This window comes from Bos mutus, chromosome 19 (genome assembly GCF_027580195.1).
Source record: "Bos mutus isolate GX-2022 chromosome 19, NWIPB_WYAK_1.1, whole genome shotgun sequence".
In the NCBI taxonomy this organism is placed as follows: Eukaryota; Metazoa; Chordata; class Mammalia; order Artiodactyla; family Bovidae; genus Bos; species Bos mutus.
Genome location: NC_091635.1, coordinates 45,317,956 through 45,335,414, shown reverse-complemented (window position 1 = coordinate 45,335,414; position 17,459 = coordinate 45,317,956). Strand labels below are relative to the sequence as shown.

General features: G+C 45.1%; 1 protein-coding gene across 1 annotated transcript in view; it reads left to right on the top strand.

Annotated features, from left to right (window-relative positions):
* ASIC2 (acid sensing ion channel subunit 2) overlaps positions 1-17,459 on the top strand; it is a 1,207,926-nt gene that overhangs the window by 767,327 nt on the left and 423,140 nt on the right. The gene's annotated exons all lie outside the window — the stretch shown is intronic.

Sequence of the window (17,459 nt, the reverse complement as noted above, 5' to 3'; positions counted from 1 at the left end):
CGCCAAAAAATTCATTCATTTTAAAAGAATAATTTTATTTATTTATTTTATAATTGTCATTATTATTGTTGGCCATGCTGGGTTGTCATTGCAGCCTGGGCTTTCTCTAGTTTCAGTAAGCAGGGTGCTCTCTAACTTTGGTGCGCACGTTTCTTACTGTCACAGCTTCCTTTTGTTGCAGAGCACAGGCTCCGGGTATGCATTGCAGGTTCAGTAGCTGTAACATGTGGGCTCAGTAGTTGAGGCTTGAGGGTTTAGTTGCTCTGCGGCATGTGGAATCTCCCTGAACTGGGACTGAACCCGTGTCCCCTGCATTGGTGGGTGGATTTTTATCCACTAAGCCACCAGGGAAGTCCCATTCATTTTTCAGTGTACAACTCAATAACCTTTATTAAATTTACAAAGTTGTAAAATCATCACCACAATCTAATTTTAGAAACTTTCCATCATGCCAGGATTAAAAAAAACAAAAAACAAAACACCTCATTCCTATTTATTTGCAGTGACTCTCAGTTTCTACCTCTGGTTCCAGGCCACCACCAAGCACCTTTATCTTTCACTCTATCACTTCAACCCTCTCCTACCCAAACTCAACAACTTAGGCCACTAAGGTCCTTGAAGCAAGAACACCTCTTTTGCTTTTTTATGGAAGTCAGTGTAAAAGAATGAAATGTATTCTCAACGAGCAGGTGACTTGGTAAAACTATAGCTTTGCATGAAGCTAGAAATACCAATGAAGTGAAGTGAAATTGCTCAGTCGTGTCCAACTCTTTGCAACCCCATGGACTGTAGCCTACCAGGCTCCTCCGTCCATGGGGTTTTCCAGGCAAGAGAACTGGAGTGGAGTGCCATTTCCTTCTCCAGGGGATCTTCCTGACCCAGGGATCGAACCTGGATCTACCCGCATTGTAGGCAGATGCTTTACCATCTGAGCCACCAGGGAAGTCCAATAGCCAAATATAATAAGGCCACAAGTCTCTCTCTGCGTGTGTGCTCAGTCACTCAATCGTGTCCAATTCTGTGTGGCCTCAGGGACTGTAGCCCTTCAGGCTCCTCTATCCATGGGATTTTCCAGGCAAGAATACTGGATTGGGTTGCTATTTCCTTCTCCAGGGGCTCCTTCGGACCCAGGGAACAAACCCACATCTTCTGCATTGGCAGGTGGATTCTTTACCACTTCACCACCTGGGAAGCCTGAGTGTCATTGTAAGTTAAGGTTATTTACTGACAGAAGAAGCCATCAGCCTGATAGCTCAGTGCAACTACACTGAGGGGCTTGGGCCAGTCACTTCCTCTATTGCAAGGCTCAGCTTCTTCACCCAGATATTTGCCAGGGTTTCCACCAGCTTGAAGTTTACATATTCTTTCATGGAAGTCAGAGGAGACCATAAGTGGTGATGAAAATTGTTTTCTTCCTCAACAGTAGCTTGTGTTCAAAGGTCAGCCAATCCCGCACCTGCCTGGGAGATCATTGTCCAGGTGCTTGTGGCCAGTTCCACCAGTCGAGGTTTTTCACTGAAGAATAAAATAGTTTGAAATGCATTTTAATTTCTTTCTTTCTTTGAAACATTTTTTTTTTCTGCACAAGACAGATAGGCAACCTTATTTTAAAAGAAGCGTGTGGCAACTTATGTTGTTCAGTCACTAAGTCATGCCTAGCTCTTTGCAACCCCATGGACTGCAGCACGCCAGGCTCCTCTGTCCTCACTATTTCCTGGAGTTTGCTCAGATTTCTGTCCAATGAGCCGATGATGCTATCTAACCATCTCATCCTCTGCTGCTCCTTCTCCTTCTGCCTTCAATCTTTCCCAGCATCAGGGTCTCTTCTAATGAGTTGGCTCTTCCCATCAAGTGGCCACCCACTCCAGTATTCTCACCTGGAGAACCCCACATGGCAACTACACATAGGTAAATTACTGCTGAATGTCAAGATAAGGTCAAGGCAACAGGCAACTGATGGGGGAGAGATGTGACCTTCCTCAATGTAAATGGAAAAGTAATCCCATCCCAGTGAGTGCAGGTAGGAAGCTCTGTACCTGCCTTCTTCCTATTCCCAGTCTTCCCCTTCTATACAGTGAGCTTACTTACATGATGAGACCCGTGTTATGCTAAGGATGCTGAGAATGGAAACCAGAGAACTTCTCAGAGCCTCTGCCTAAGTCCACTCATGAACTCTGGGTAAGATGGTCATTGATCTCATTGATGAAGTCTGCAGCCAGGTCCCAGGCTGGACCTCTAAGCCTGATCACCCACAGCAGGTAAAGACAGCAGAGTCAGAGAAGAATCTAAATCTTACTGGAAGTGGAAATACTTTGACCATAGAAACTCATGGTCAAAGAGCAGATCTCAGGAAAAGGCAAGGCCATAAAATGAAAGAAAAGACTGAGGTTAATTAAAAAGAATGAAATAATGCCATTTGCAGCAATGAAAGGATCTAGAGATTATCATACTGAGTGAAGTAAGTCAGACAGAGAAGGAGGACTAGCATTCCTTATCAGAGGAATCTAAAAAGAAATGATGCAAATAAATTTACAAAGCAGAAACAGACTCTCAGACTTAGAGAATGAACTTACAGTTGCCATGGGAGAAGGGATAGTTGGGTACTTTGGGAAGAATGTGTACACACTGCTATATTTAAAATGGATAAACAGCAAGGACTTACTGTATAGCACATGGACCTCTGTTACGTGGCAGCCTGGATGGGAAAGAAGTTTGGGGAAGGATGGGTACATGAATACATATGGCTGTATGTATACATATGTATACATACAGTTTCATTGTTAATGGGCTGTACTCCTATATAAAATAAAAAATATATAAAATTTAAAAAAGATTGAAGCTAAAGATGAGCATGTGCATAGGGCCCACCAGACAAGGCAGTCCCTCATTCCCGTCCCTCCAACCCCCACAGCCTACCAACAACCTTCCCAGCAGACTTTGGGCTTGCAAGAAACTTGGTCCAGAAGGAGTCAGATATGAACCCCAAAAGGGAAGAAAGCAAAGATCCTCCAAGAGCATTCTCAAACAATGGCTTTCCTGCCCTGTGGAATAATATGGCCCTGGGAGAAAATTAGAGTCAGAGAAGAGAATCAATTCTCTAAGAATCATGTGGGTCAGGCATGTCATTTGAAGATATCTGAAGCTCCCAGAAAGGTCGCGCTAAGGGAGAGAGAACTCCCATAACTTAATTTCCTTTTGTTACATTGTGAGCTTCATTTTCTCCCACTCTCACCTCCCTTCTATCTCCTTCCCAGGCTTGCCAAATCCTGTTTATTAAGTGTTGTGTCCAATTTACCCAGATTTTAATTAAGCTGTCAAGTTGAAATGGGATTGTCTCCTGGGAAGCAAACAAAGATTTCATGGCCATTTAATTTTTGCTTAGGATTTAAAATCCTACTTCTGGCATGCTTAAAATTATTAATGAGATCCAGGAATTCTTGCCCATTTGTGTCCATTACAAGACATAAATCATTAAGCTCAATAAGGGGCAAAAGAAACTTGTGGAGTTAGAGCTAGAGATTGTGTTCAATCACGTCTAACAAAGGCCAGCCAAGTGATGGAGGCATGACCTTCGGGGGCTGGATGGGGAAGAGAAGGACAGGATGAGAGACAGCAGATGGTGGATTTAGGGAGAAGGGCATGGAGACAAAAGAAGGAATGGAGGAAGGGAACATTACAATGGCCAAGGAGTTAAGAAATAGGGTTAAGATAGAAGATCAAGGAAAGGAAAAGGAGAGAAATGAATTAGGGAGGTGGGTTACAGGAGATGAGGTGCACAGCTGATGTGTGTATGTGTGAGTCACTCATTTGTGTCCAACTCTTTGCAACCCCATGGACTGTAGCCTGCCAGGCTCCTCTGTCCATAGAATTCTCCAGGTAGAAATACTGGAGTGGGTGTCCATTCCTTTCTCCAGGGGATGTTCCTGACCCAGGGATTGAACCCAAGTCTCCCGCATTGCAAACATATTCTTTGGTGGCTCAACTGGTAAAGAACCCGCCTATAAGGCAGGAGACCTGGGTTCAATCCCAGGTTGGGAAGATCCCCTGGAGAAGGGAAAGGCTACCCACTCTAGTATTCTGACCTGGAGAATTCCATGGACTGTATAGGGGCCGCAAAGAGTGGGACAGAACTGAGTGACTTTCACTTTCTTTACCATCTGAGCCACCGGGGAAGCCTACATAACCTGGAGTGCTCACCAATTCTTCTGCTTTCCTAGTCTTCAAACCCAAGGGAAAGGACTTCCCTGGAGGTCCAGTGGATAGGACTTCGCCTTACAGTGCAGAGGGTGTGGGTTCAATCCCTGGTAGGGAAGCTGGGCTCCTGCATGCCTTGAGACCAAAAAATCAAAACATAAAAAATAGAGGCCATGTTGCAACAAGTTCAATAAAGACTTTAAAAAAATGGTCAACATAAAAAAATTTTTAAATAAAAAACAAGGGAAGATTATACCTTCCTGAACCTTTGAAGTTAGATATAACTATATGACTTCCTTTGGCCAATTATCTAAGAACAGAAGTGACATATGTCTGTTCTGGGTGGATGCACTTAAAAACTGGAAGCATAAAAGCAGGCAATTGCCCTTGTTTTCTCCTCTGGTGGAGTGTTGAGATGATGATGTCATTCACTTAGTTAACCTTCTGTCAGACAGGGCTCCTCAGTGACCAAGATGATCAGAAACCTCCAGTGACCTTTCGGGATGTAGTGTGAATGAGAAATAAAGCCATGTTGTTTTAGGCCACTGAGATTTTGGACGTGCTTACTTCATCATAACTCGAACTGTTGAAACTGATGGACGTGGACTGAAAGCAGAGACACCAACTGGTAGCAAGAAGAGGCTGGGGAAGGCCAGATAGGAACCAGGAAGGGTAAAGGGTATGGACAGGTGAGAGGCAAAATCTGAGTGACTCGAATTCTCACACCCTGGACAGCAGTTTGCATAGAATAGGCCCCTGGAATGGAATCAAATGGAAATGAGTGGAAGTTACATTTTTAAGTCTTGATTATATGCTGATCTGTGTGGTCCTAGGGAGATGGAGGATTAAGGCTCCAGTTTTGTTTTGTTGTTTTCTTTTCCAAAGAGGGACTTCTGCCTCCCAAATCTATCAATTTGCCAGGCATATTTAGGAGGGGAGTAGAGTTGGAAAGATCCCCAATACTCACAAACTCATCTACACCAGTCCATATCCACCTTCTGTGTTTCTCCTACTTTATATCCCTCCCCTAAAGACCTGTCCTCCAAGATCATTTCCTCTTACTTGATCTTCCCAAGACAAGAAGACTGGTCCCAAGATTGTCTGTGTGCTTCAAACTTTAGGTGCTAACAGATCCCTGGGCTGCTGTTACCCTCGGATGGGACCTTTGACAAGACCACACAGGTAGACCAAGGCACATAGAGCTGGGCATGTAAGGGCCTCAACATCTGTTTGCACCTACCTTCCTTCTGGAAGGTACTTCTCAAGTCCTTTCCAAATATTCTAGTACGGGAACTCGTATCCTAATGGCTTTTGTAGTTGGAGGAGAGAAAGGAGAGATTCTTGGGAAGTCAAAATTCAGTGGTCTGCAGCTTCAACTCAGACGAACCTCCTCACAGGCAATAGAGAAATTAATAATTTGTATTTCAGAACAGACCTCTGGCCCAGACCTATGCAGACAGGTCTCTAAAATAACCTCGGTCTGCTTATTTTGTCCCTCTTTAAGACAGATTTCTTGGGAAGTTAACTAATGAAGTAGATAGAGTCCGAGGTTTATCTGAAAAGGACCCACTCTTCCAACTCCCCAAAGTGATAAGGTCCAAGAGTTGGATGGAGCAGAAAGACAGGCACACTGAACTCAGGTCACCATTTGGTACGTCCACCAGTGTCTGTCACATACACACAAATCTCAGGAAATCCCATCTGACTTTCTGCCCATGGCTTTCCCCCATCAGAAATGCCAGGAAGATGGGGAGGGGCACTTATCATGGCTTGTTACAAAACTGTGGTCACACTGAGAACAGAAGCTGCTTTTCCATCACTGCTGGAGCCCAAGTACCGGGCCTGCAAGTGATGGCCAGTGTGAACCGAGGAACATTCGGTCAGATGAGGACCTAGCTTTAGGTAGGTTTTTTTTATCCTAACACACCTAAGAATGAAGCACGGATTAGGCTGGGTCAGGAGAGTGTGGCGGAGAAGGCGATGGCACTCCACTCCAATACTCTTGCCCGGAAAATCCCATGGACAGAGGAGCCTGGTGGGCTGCAGTCCATGGGGTCGCGAAGAGTCAGACACGACTGAGCAACTTCACTTTCACTTTTCACTTTCATGCATTGGAGAGGGAAATGGCAACCCACTCCAGTGTTCTTGCCTGGAGAATGCCAGGGACGGGGGAGCCTGGTGGGCTGCCATCTATGGGGTCACACAGAGTCGGACACAACTGAAGTGACTTAGCAGCAGCAGTAGCAGCAGCAGGAGAGTGTGGAAGTTGGAGCCAAAGTGGAAAGCAGGGTGTAATCACTTAGGGGTGCAAGGGCAAGCCTCCTCTCTCCCTCCCGCCTCCCGGTCTCTCCTCCTCTGTGCACATGGTGGGAAATGGTCACCTGTATCACCTACAAGCGAGACACTTGCAGTGAAGTGTTTGAGTCTCTGACTCCTAAATCTCCAGTGTGGAGTGTGGAGCCTTAGAAGTGTGCCTAGAACACAAGAGATTGGTAAATGGTGGCTTATTGGACATTAAGACTTGAGCTGTAGTCCCAGTTCTGCCACATATTATGACCGTCACCATCCATAGCAGCAGTACCACCACTGTCATCATGATTACTACCACCATCCGCATCACCCCCACCACGATTACCATCATCACCCCGATCATCATCGTCATCACCATGCTGCTGGCTGCTCCATGCCATCTTGGTTCCAATAGGTTTCCAGAAGTCATGAGCCCACAACTTTATAAGTTCCCTCCTCCCTTCACTCAGAGCGGCCTCCAAACCTTGGATTGCATTAACCTGTGCTAACTCTTAGGCTTCCCAGGTGGTGCTAGTGATAAAAAAACCCACCTGCCAATGCAGAAGATGTAACAGATGTAGGTTCAATCCCTGGTTCGGGAAGATCCCCTGGAGGAGGGCATGGCAACCCACTCCAGTATTCATGCCTGGAGAATCCCACGGACAGAGGAGCCTGGTGGGATCCAATCCATAGTGTTGCCAAGAGTCAGACATGACTGAAGTGACTTAGCACACACGTACATGTGCTAACTCTTATTCATTCATTCATACAATAAATATTGATTGAACACATTCAAAACTCCAGGCCCTTTTCTAGATTTCAGGAATTTATCAGTGAACAAAACAGACAAAGATTCCTAATATCATGGAACTTACGTTATAGGGTGGGAGGGGGAAATTAACAATGAATAATAAGCATGGTAGACAAGTAAATGATATGGTGTGTTAGAAGATCATCAAGCCAAGGAAAAGCAAGAACATAGAGTGAGGTCAGGAGCCCAAGGAGAGAGACCAGACAGAGGCATCTCCCTGTGCCTTCTCCACCGTCTGCACTGTTCCCACCATCATGGGAAACTTCTCAGTCTAAGATTTCTTTTTTCACCGTCATCTTCATTGACAAGGTCATTATTCAACAGATATAAATCACTGTAACCCAAAAACAACACAAAAAATCTGATTAAAGAGATTTCAAGAAAAGTTACAGTGAATTAGTGAATTATTCACAATAAAATTGGACCTCAATCAATATGAAAAGCAATATTAAAGTGATATAGAGCTGGAAGGTGGAGAATGCCCAATGGGGCTCCTCCAGCTAGACCTTGAGCTATACCCTGAGCATTCGCTCTGCACAGATCAGATGCTGATGGGGTGATGGAAAGATGATCACTTCCTTTCTCCAGGGCCCCAAGAGACTTTCCTAGGCCTCTGTTCTTTCCTAGGCCCCCAGCTCTGGCTGAAACATAAAGTAGGTCCAGTGTGGTTTAGAAGGGCCCCAGTCCCAACCTTTCTCTCTCACATGTCTGTGTCTTTCTTCTAGTCTCCTTATCCTCCAAGAATCCCTGTTATGTCTTATCTTTAGTCTTCCCCATATTGCTATCCATTTTTCCCTTGAGTAACATTAACTGATCACCTACTATGTGCCAGTCCCCTCGCTAGCCACAGGAAACACAGAGCTGAGTGACCCAGGGCCCCTGACAAATGACCCCACATCCTAGGACAGACAAGTTAAAGAGACCTTCAGAAGTGGCCAGGATGAATGCTGTGACAGGTTGTGTGAAATGCTAGGTGAGCACTTTGGGTGGAGATACTCTGCTCCAGGAAAATTTGGCAACAGACATAGTCCTTGTGTCCTCTCTTTTCTGGGTTGGGAGCCCCCTCTGAATGTCCCTGTGTTTACATCCATCTTTTTTTCCAGTTTGTACTGGAAGTGTGCATTTTCTCAGCCGGCCTCCCCACCAGACAGTAAGTAGTCTAGGCAAGACCTGTGCTTCCTTGATGGTCCTTGTATCTCCAGCACAGAGTCCAGAGTGATGACTCAGAACATAAGTTCCTGTACTTGATGAATGTACTTTTGTATTGGGCCTTGAAAGAAGAGTCAGAGTTCAACAGGTGGGAGAGGGAAGAATAAACTCATTCATGCTGTGAGAGTCACAAATTAGCCAAAGGAACGAATCACTAATGGCAGAATTTCATGCACACTGGAGGAGGCAGAGAATTGGGGTAGGTGAACTTTCCAATGTCTTTCCTCATTATCAAAGTTCCCTCTGATATGTTTTCAGCTGTATGTGAAAGATTATTAGAGAGGTGGTCTAATTGTGTCCCCACAGTGAGAAAGGCTATCAGTCCTCCTCTGTTGTCCCAGATGCGTGATTCAAGACCCACTCCAGACACAGAAATCTCTATCGATTATTTGGCGACAGCTTTTGTAAGTGAGGCAGTGAGATGAAGCATAGAAAGTGTGAGTTTTGAAGTCACACTGACCCGGATTCAAGCCCCACACTGCTACTTCCCAGTGATGAGTCCCTGGGAAAGTCACTTAATCTTTTTGAACTTCAGTTTCCCACATCTGTAAAATAGAGGAAATAATCATAATTCCTACTTCGTGGGGTTTTATAAAGATTGAATGAGACAGCGCAAATATGTTTGCGTAGTACATGGTTTTTCTGGTAGTCATGTACGGATGTGACAGTTGGACCATAAAGAAGGCTGAGCACTGAAGAATTGATGCTTTCAAACTGTGGTGCTGGAGAAGACTCTTGAGAGTCCCTTGGAGACTCTCAAGCAAAGAGATCAACTAGTCAATTATAAAGGAAATCAGTCCTGAATATTCTTTGGAAGGACTGATGCTGAAGCTGAAGCTCCAATATTTGGCCACCTGATATAAAGAGCCGACTCACTGGAAAAGACTCTGATGCTGGGAAAGATTGAGGACAGGAGGAGAAGGGGGTGACAGAGAGTGAGATGGTTGGATGGCATCACCAACTCAATGGACATGAGGCTGAGCAGGTTCTGGGAGATGGTGAAGAACAGGGAAGCCTGGAGTGCTACAGCGAATGGGGTCACAAAGAGTTGGACACAACTGAGCGACTGAACAAGTACATGGTAGATGCTCAAGAAACTGAAATTTTTGAGCCTTCTTTCTGTTGCATCAGTTCAGAACTGCAGAGCCATAGTTTTATAACTTTTAAAAATATATATTTATTTATCTATTTGGCTGTCTCAGATCTCAGTTGTGCACGCGGGATCCTCAGTGTCACATGGGATCCTTCATTGCGGCACACAGACTCTCTAGTTGTGGCCCAGGCTTAGTTGCTTCATGGCATGTAGGATCTTAGTTCCTGGACCAGGGGTCGAATCCACATCTCCCGCATTGCAAGGCAGATTCTTAACCACTGGACCCAACAGGGAAGTTCCCCAAACTGTACTTTTTAAAACAGTTCATATTGTATTCAGTGGAATCCAGAGGTGAGTCTGCTCCTGGGTGCTGCAGTAAGAGCTAGGACAAATTATTCCAAACTTTGCCGAGTTCAGTGCCAAGTCCATGACATGCTGTGCTGCCTCAACCAAAGCACTGCCCCTCTTTGGGCTGATTTCTTCATTTGTAAAACAAGGGAGTTGGACTTGTTAACATTTATATTTCTGCTGATCCTGAATTCTAAGTTTCTCTGGTTATGAAGGGATCTGCTTAAGTAGGGAAAATCTGATGTTCTCCGACTGATCACATAGTGAAAAACAAAAGCTTCAGAGTAATTAAAAAGTTCCACCAAATTCATGACTTCTCTGGCCTTTGTCATGAACACTTGCCATGAATCAGACCTCACATGCTTACTTATTTATTTAATCACCTAATGTTCCCATCTTACAATTTTGCAATGTAGTTTGGGGAGGTTAAAAACATTGGTCAGGATTCAACTGCTACTCAGTGTCAAAGTCAGTGCACAATTATTCCCTTTCAAATTACCAGACCTCTGATGGGAAAAGCTCACATACCATGACTTCACCCACAGCAATGTTCAGCCAGCCCGTCTAGCTCCAGACTCTGGTTCCAGAGCTGGAGAAGAGCCAGGCTTTTCTCTTGGTCTTCGTCTTCACAAGCTAAGGTCAGAAGTAGAACCCCTAACAGATACGCAAAGAGGCAACAAACAATTTGGACCCATTTCTGTAGATTACAGCAGATCAGAGACGTAGTTAAGTATTTGTGCATAATACGTCCTCAGTGTATTTTTATTGAACGGATAAATGGGTGAATGGGGGATGGATGGATGAATGGATAAAAGTAGAAATTTAGTCTCTTCCCTTTTTGTATACAGTAAGTTCCCTACATACGAACCTTCAAGTTGTAGACTTTTAAAGATGTGAACATGTGTTCACACGTTCAGTCACGTGAGTTAGCTCACGTGTCTGCCATACATTGTCATATGTGTGTATCCCCTACAAGTGGTTGTGCTTTTGTGTACTTTGCTGTACAGTGGGGTATAGAAGACAGTAGTACAGTATCTTTATTTCAAGCCCAGGATGTCCTGAAGTAAGCATAAAAGCAGCGGTGATGTAGCCAGTACTACTGTATTTTTCAAAGTACTATGCTGTAAGATTAAAAATGTTGTCTTTCTTTTTTTGTGTTTGGTTTTTTAGGTATTCCTTGTGTGAAAGGTATTATAGACCTTACAGTACAGTGCATGCACTCATGCTAAGTCGCTTCCGTCATGTCTGACTCTTTACAATCCTATGGACTGTAGCCCTCAGGTTCCTCTGTCCATTTGATTCTCCAGGCAAGAATACTGGAGTGGGTCACCCTGTCCTCCTGCAGGCGATCTTCCCAACCCAGGGGTTGAACCTGAATCTCTTACATCTCCTGCATTGGCAGACAGGTTCTTTACCACTAGGAAGCCCTTGCAGTAAAGTACTATATAGCCAGTTGTGTTAGTTGGGTACCTAGGCTAACTTTGTTGGACTTATGAACAAATTATGAACAAATTGGACTTACAAACATGCTCTCAGAAGGAAACATGTTCATATGGAGGGGACTTACTGTATCTGCTTCCAGAAAGATATGACCCACCAACGTAAATGAAGCACTTAAGACATTGCTGTCAGCCCCCAAGAAAGTCTCCAGGCAGGACTGGTTCTGAGGTAGTCAAGTGAGCTGCCTAGGGAACAAAATTTAAGAAGGCAGTCACTCTCCATAAATTTACCTCCCCAAGCACCTCCCTGGGTCCTGAGCTCTAGTCTCTGGGATCATTTCCCCTCAACTCTGCTTTACCCACTCACATCTCCCTCTGCTTCCTAACCTCAATCTCTCTTTAGCCTAGTGTTTGTCAACCCCTGATCCCCAAGAGAATCAACCAAGAGGCTTTTAAGAAATACACATAGGTGGGCATGGCCTGACGAATTCAGTCAGAAGCTCTGGGGGTGGGGCCCAGGCATCAGCGTTGGCTACAAGCCGCCAGCTCCAACTTGCAGTCAGGGCTGAGAGCCACGGCTGTCTTCCTCCTGACGGGTGACCCAGTTTCGGGCTGTCTTCCGAGGCATCTTTCTCACCTTTTCTACCTTCTGTAACAGATGCTCTCTGGAGCAGACTTCCCTTGGCTCCCACTGGGCTCTTCCAGGTATGATTAGGAAAACATCTCTTTCTCTTTTTACTCACAGCACCCCACCCCTGCACTTGCCCTGGGATAGAAACAAGTCCATACAGGCCAGCCTCAAGAATAATACTGTAAGACATAATAGTTAGCATTTATTAAAGGCTTACAGTCTGCCAGAGATGGGCTGAACTCTTTACAGATAATTTACTTATCATCATATTAACCCCATGAAATAGGTTCCATCTTTAATCCCTATTTTAAAAATTAAGCCAGAGAGGAAAAAGAGAGATGAAGGAACTTGCCCCAAATTTTACAGTTAAAAAGCAGAAGCAGTGGAATTCCAATGCAGGAGCGTGGGCCCTGGGAGCCAGGCCCTCCGTTGCTGTGCTTGGTCCCTGTCACCGAGGCAGCGTCTCAGGCAAGCATGGTCGCCTGGTGTCTTAGGCACCATGGGTGGGTTCTTTTTCTTGGTGCAAAGAATGTCATGTATGTCTCCTCCATAGACACTCCAGGTGTGTCCAACTCCATCTGAATCCTGGACTAACCCAGCTTAGGTCACCAACTGAAACCTGTTTTCAGGACACGCATTCCTTCATTTCATCCTCTTCACGATCCCAACACATAGACATTGTCATCTCCTGTTTAGTTTTGGGTTTTAGTGAATGAATTATTTATTTATTTGACTGTGCCAGGTCTTAGCTGTGGCACAAGGGCTCTTCGTTGTGGCATGCGAAACCTTAGCTGCAGCATGTGGGATCTAGTTCCCTGACCAGAAATCAAATGTGGGCCCCCTGCATTGGGACTACAGAGTCTTAGCCACTGGACCACCAGGGAAGTCCCATCGTCTCCTATTTTGCCTAACTTGTGTCTGTGCATACTCAGTCATGTCCTATTCTTTGCAACCCCATGGACTGTAGCCCGCCAGGCTTCTCTATCCATGGAATTTTCCAGGCACGAATACTGGAGTGGGTTGTCATTTCCTACTCCAGGGTGTCTTCCTGACCCAGGAAGCACCTCCTGCCTTGGCAGGCAGATTCTTTGCCATTGTGCCACCTGGTGAGCTCTTGCTAAATCATATTAGTTTGAAAATCAGAGACCAGGCATTAAGTAAACAGTAACTGTAATCAGTTTAGTTCTGTCGCTCAGTCACGTCTGACTCTTTGCGACCCCATGCACTGCGGAACTCCAGGCTTCCCTGTCCATCACCAGCTCCTGGAGCTTGCTCAAACATGTCTATCAAGTTGGTGATGCCATCCAACCATTTAATCCTCTGTCATCCCCTTCTCCTCCTGCCTTCAATCTTTCCCTAAATATAATAGCATCAAATAAAGATCTAAGTCCAAAGTATTATCAAATACTTAGCTCTGTTTCATGGTAGCAAGAGAGGTTGCCTAGCATCGGAGGTTATATAACTTGCCCAGATCCATGAAACTAGCCAGTAGCTGAAATTCTGACCCATATCTCTCCGGTAGTCAAGTCCAAGCTTTTCCCTCTACACTAGATGAGAAAAGTTGATATGAGTCAATGGCCAGAGACAGCTAGAGGAGGAATCAAGAATTAAACTGGGATGTCAAGATGGGGAAGAGTTCAGATATGTGGAGGGAAGAAGGGTGGCATTCCAAGCAGGAGGAACAGCATGGGCAATGGCGTGGAAGGGGACTCAGTGGAGCAGTGAAGACACGGCGAATAGCACGCTTAGCTAGAACAGTTTGTTTATACAGAGCCGCAGTGACTGGAAGATTAGAGGGTGCATGCAGGCATATTGGGAAGGTTATTGAAAGCAAAGCTAAAGAGCTTGGGCTTTATAATACAGGCATCAGGGAGTCACTGAGCAGGCAAGTGATGTGCACAAAGCAGTGTTAATAGAGTAGAAATCATCAGGATGAACTGGACGTGGGAACAAGGAATGAGCCAGGAGGTGAGTTCGGAGGTGATGGCACTGGGCCACATGCGAGGTCAGGAGACACATACTTGAGATGATGGCTGGGAAAATGGAAAGTGAGGAAGAGGTCTAAGAAATCCAACAAAATTCTGCGGGGCTTGCCTGCTGATGAGCTGTGGGGATTAAAGGAATGACATGCATCAGAGATGAGTCATTAACCATCAGGTGTCTGCTGCCAGGATGGGAGCTACAAAGCTGAAAAGCTCCACAGCCCCTGCTCCTATAAAGTATACTATATAGACAGGGATACCCATAGGTGGACATAACAGCTCAGGTGATAGCTGCTTTTGTAGAGGCATCCTCAGGCACCATTTCTGCATCGGGGCACCTTGACTCCTATGAAAAAGACCCAGCCAATGAGGACAGTTTCAAGTTCACCAAGACCCAGACATGTGACACCAGGGAGAAAATGATGACGTCAGCAGTGGGGTGACATGGATGAAATGTACTGACCATATTGATGATTAGAAGAAGAGCCTTCCAGGCAGAGAAAACAATATATACAAAGGCATAGAGATATCTCATGGCATGGCATGTATTTTTGAAAAGTAATATCCTTTAGTCTTTAAAGGATAGCCTTTAAAAAACTAATATTAGTTTTAAAAAACTAATGTTAATCTTTTTTTTTACTGTGTTGGGTCTCTATTGCTGCATGGGCTTTTCTCTGACTCATTTGAAAAGACCCTGATGCTGGGAAAGATTGAAGGCGGGAGGAGAAGGGGACAACAGAGGATGAGATGGTTGGATGGCATCATCAACTCAATGGACACGAGTTTGAGTAAGGTCCAGGAGTTATGGACAGGGAGGCCTGGCGTGCTGCAGTCCATGGGGTCGCAAAGAGTCGGACACGACTGGGCGACTAAACTGAACTGAACTGGACTTTTCTCTAGTTGCAGTACACAGGCTTCTTATTGCAATGGCTTCTCTTGTTGTGGAGCATGGGCTCTAAAGTGCTCAGGCTTTAGTAGCTGTGGCTCCCCGGCTCTAGAGCACAGGTTCAGTAGTTGTGGTACATGGGCTTAGCTGCTCCACAGCATGTGACACCTTCCCAGACCAGGGATCAAACCCACGTCTCCCACATTGGCAGGCAGATTCTTTACCATTGAGCCACCAATGAAGCCCACATGGCAGGCTTTAAACACCAAGATTTTAATGCTGAATACAGTGGAGAAGGGAATAATAGAAATAGGAAAGTCTTAAGGGAACGGTTTTAGGGGAAACATCATGAGGAGAGTGGTTCAAAGCACAGATTTTGAATTGAAAGTATCTTGTTCCATTGTGGAATAAAGACAAGTCACTTTACTTTTCTGAACCTAGTTTTCTCATCTATATCATGTGAAATGTATTACTTGCCATGCAGTGTTCTTGAGAGGATTAAATAAGAAATTTAAATCAAGCACTCACTCTAGGAACTAGCACATATATCAGCTCACTAAAGGATAGTTGAGGTTGTTCTCATTAGCATGGTTGAGTTTAGGCATCAATGACAGGTCACTGAGAATGCCCAGCAGACAGTTAGAAATGGGGAGATGAGGTGCGTCACAAGGTCAAGGCAAAAGCATGCAATCTTCAAAGGCCCAAGAACATCAAGTCCATCATGGAGCCAGTTCAGTTCAGTCACTCAGTCATGTCCGACTCTTTGCAACCCCATGGACTGCAGCATGCCAGGTTTCCCTGCCCATCCAACTCCCAGAGCTTACTCAAACTCATGTCCATTGAGTCAATGATGCCATCCAACCATCTCATCCTCTGTCGTCCCCTTCTCCTCCCATCTTTCCCAGCATCAGGGTCTTTTCCCATGAGTCAGTTCTTCACATCAGGTGGCCAAAGTATTGGAGTTTCAGCTTCAACGTCAGTCCTTCCAATGAATATTCAGGGCTGATTTCCTTTAGGATAGACTGGTTGGATCTCCTTGCAGTCCAAGGGACTCTCAAGACTCTTCTCCAACACCACAGTTCAAAAGCATCAATTCTTCAGCTCAGCTTTCTTTACAGTCCAACTCTCACATCCATACATGACTAGTGGGAAAACCATAGCTTTGGCTAGATGGACCCTTGTTGACCAAGTAATGCCTCTGCTTTTTAATATATTGTCTAGGTTGGTCATAACTTTTCCTCCAAGTTAAGAACACAGTCTAAGATTGAGTGTCCAGGATATTGTAAAATTTTGTGCTTGGTACAAAGGGAAGACCAGGAACTTACCACTGAGAGCAGGTGGGACCAGATCTCTGTGGTCTCATGCAAGTCAAAGGAAGTGAGAACATAAGTGGGTCAAGATCAAATACTTGACCGAGAAGTTTCTAGGTGATCTTTGAGAGATACTTCCTATGGAATGACTTGTACTGAGAAAGTTAGAGGCATTTAGGAGAATAGAAAGTAAAAGAGAGTAGATGAAAGAAGCCAAAATTTGAGAAAAGCAGATGACTTGAGTTCCAGGCCCCACTCTTCAAATAACTCCATCCTTTTGGGAAGGTCACACACCATTTCTACGCCTTTTCCCTCATCTTTAACATGATAGTATTAGACAAAATGATGTATAAATTCCTTTCCAGCTCTTAGATACTAAGCAGCAGAACAGGACTGTGGGACATGGTGGAGAGATGGCTAGGGTGACATGCTGTACGTGTTACAGAAACTGTACCGCTTCCTTCCTTTTGCTCTGTGTGGCCACAGCTACTTCCTGGAGGGAGGAACACATGCAAGTTTCTTACCCAGTGTTCTCCACCTCTTGTATCCCTGCCCTAACATAAGTGTCTTCCCCTGAGTGGGGTGGGGTGGGTCCTGGTGACTTGCTTCTGAAGAAATAATATGCAAAAGTGATGGATGTGCCTCCTGAGATGACAAAGACACTCAAAAAGCCTGTGAGTTGTAAAGAGGCAGTGGTTTTCATCTTGCATGTTCTCTTGCACCGTCTCACTCTGAGGAAAGTCAGTTGCCACGTTGTCAGCTGTCCTGTGGAGATGTCCTCATGGCAAAGAACCAGAGGAAGCCCCCAGTCAATGGTGAATGAGGTGTCTAACCATCCGTGAAAAGCTGTATTCTGCTGACAACCACAGGAGTCCCCCTGGCTGAGCTTTCAAATGAGACCACAGCCCCAGCAGACACTTTGCAACCTTGCTAGAGGCCCTGAGGCAGAGGCACCCAACTAGGCTGCTCTTGAATTCCTAGGATTCCACAGAACCCATGAGACAATGACTGTTTGGGTTTTTAAGCCATTAAGTTGGGGGGAAGTGATTTGCACACAGCAATACATAATTACAAACTACATCAGGGGTCCTGAACCTCCAGGATCTAATGCCTGATGATCTGAGATGGAACTGATGTAATAATAATAGAAACAGAATGCAAAATCAATGGCATGTGCTTGAATCATTCTGAAACTATCCCCCACTCCCCAGTCCATGGAAAAATTGTCTTCCACAAAACCAGTCCCTGGCACCAAAAACGTTGGGGA